Here is a 1880-nt window from a genome sequence, read left to right as displayed (position 1 = left end):
CTCCCCAGACATTTCTCCCCCGAGCACAATAGGCTCCGCCTAGAGCTGTTAATGAGATATCTACTACTACTACTGTTGAGGTTATGCTCCTGTGGCTCAATTTTACGATTTTTACACACGCACAATTAAGTTGTAAGTTACTTTTTAAGGCCGAGTAAATGATGCACGTGATTTAAATAACTTGGCTCACTGTCAGCTTTGTTGAAAAGGTGTTGAATGGGTAGACTCCTCCAATCCATGCAGTATGTTAAATACTGTTCTAGGTCACTTATGCAAATAGGTGAACTGGCAGTGTTTTATCACATATCATATTTTTTACTCTATATTATTCTCGTGGAACAGAAAACTTTATTACTTTCTGGTTGGGGTGCAAACCGAGTGGTACTATTTGCACAATCCCCCAAACAATCAATCAATGTGCGTTGCAGATAATTTGCACCTGCCCCTTCGTACTTAATGCTTAGTCCAGTGCCGAAATTAGTTATTTGAAAGACCATGGTCACTTAGAGACGCATGAGGGGAGAGGCATTTAAAAGTGTATTGTATGAGTAAATTATATGTAATTAATCTTTGATGAGCGCTAAAAGTACCGTTTAATATGATTGCAGGAACTCGGCCCAGAAATGTTCTTGACATGAGCAAGAGAAGTCTATGGAGTCATTTTACCCAATCGAATAGGTGAGTTGACATGACAGTAACCGCCAACGCTCTGGTCCAATTTGTCTCTGTACAGACACTATGAGGAGCTTCCTTTCGTGTGCATCAAAGGGTGGTATTTGATGTTTTTTTGTGGTGCCTTGGTTCTTTGATGTCGATTTCAATCCTCCTCTGTCAAAATCCAGGCTGATTTGTTATCACTGAAAATGTCTTTTAAAAATCTTGGCAATTTGTAAAATTGCTGGAATTGGTTTGGATTGGTGGGGCAGACTCCCTTTTCACATACTCTGTCTAAATACCGTCATCTGGGGCTACTTTGGCCCTGCGAGGTGACTTTGGCCCGAACCCAGAATTTTTGTTTCAATCCGGTATCATGGTGCCGACCCACTACAGTAGAGTTCTTAGCCAGTGCGCCTCACGTGGCCTACCCGCCCTTAGTTAGAGACACCAGCTCTTATAAAACTCAAGTTTCTGTGGACAGGGGTGGTTTCTGACAGAAACAAAGGTAGTTTTGTAGTGCCTGGTTCATTCCTGTCGAAACTCCTCCATCGAAATCCGGACCGCTCAATTTATAGCCTTTGTAAATTTTGCCAAAAATGAAAAAAAAATGAAAATCGCTGGAAATGGTCGAAATGTCGAAATTTCGCGCCGCCGGTCCATTTTAAGTGAGTTGCGCCTGTTTTTCTTGGACCGGTTCGCCTGCGAGGTAGGCAGCCCATCGTACGCTACCCGCCAGATTCAAAAGACCTCCTCTTAAAACTCAAGTGTGTCTGGACAGGGGTGGTTTCTGGCGGAAACGAAAGTAGTTTTGTGGTTCCCTGGTTCACCCCTGTCGGTTCGACTACTTTTCCGTCAAAATCCGGACCCATCAATTTTCGCTAAAAATAGGAAGGCTATAGCCTTTGTTAATTTTGCCAAAAATGAGAAATTTGAAAATCGCTGGAAATGGTTAGGATTGGTTTGCCAGCACCCTCTTACCAACTCTCCGTCAAAATTTCACGACGCAGACCCATTTTAAGCGAGTTACGCCCGTTTTTCTTGTACCGGCTCGCCTGCTAGGTAGGCAGCCCATTGTACGCTGCCCGCCAGATTCAAAAGACAACCCTGTCTGGACAGGGGTGGTTTCTGGCGGAACCAAAAGTAGTTTTGTGGTTCCCTGGTTCAGCCCTGTCGATTCGACTACTTTTCCGTCAAAATCCGGACCCATCAATTTTCGCTAAAAA

General features: G+C 43.7%; 1 protein-coding gene across 1 annotated transcript in view; it reads right to left on the bottom strand.

Moving 5' to 3' along the window:
• LOC113206402 (ubiquitin carboxyl-terminal hydrolase 2) overlaps positions 1-1880 on the bottom strand; it is a gene marked incomplete at its 5' end in the record, with an annotated part of 14959 nt that overhangs the window by 3601 nt on the left and 9478 nt on the right. The window lies entirely within an intron of this gene.

The sequence above is a fragment of the Frankliniella occidentalis genome, unplaced genomic scaffold, assembly GCF_000697945.3.
Source record: "Frankliniella occidentalis isolate FOCC.00 unplaced genomic scaffold, Focc_3.1 Scaffold50, whole genome shotgun sequence".
Taxonomy (NCBI): Eukaryota; Metazoa; Arthropoda; class Insecta; order Thysanoptera; family Thripidae; genus Frankliniella; species Frankliniella occidentalis.
This window is presented reverse-complemented; position numbering and strand designations above follow the sequence as displayed.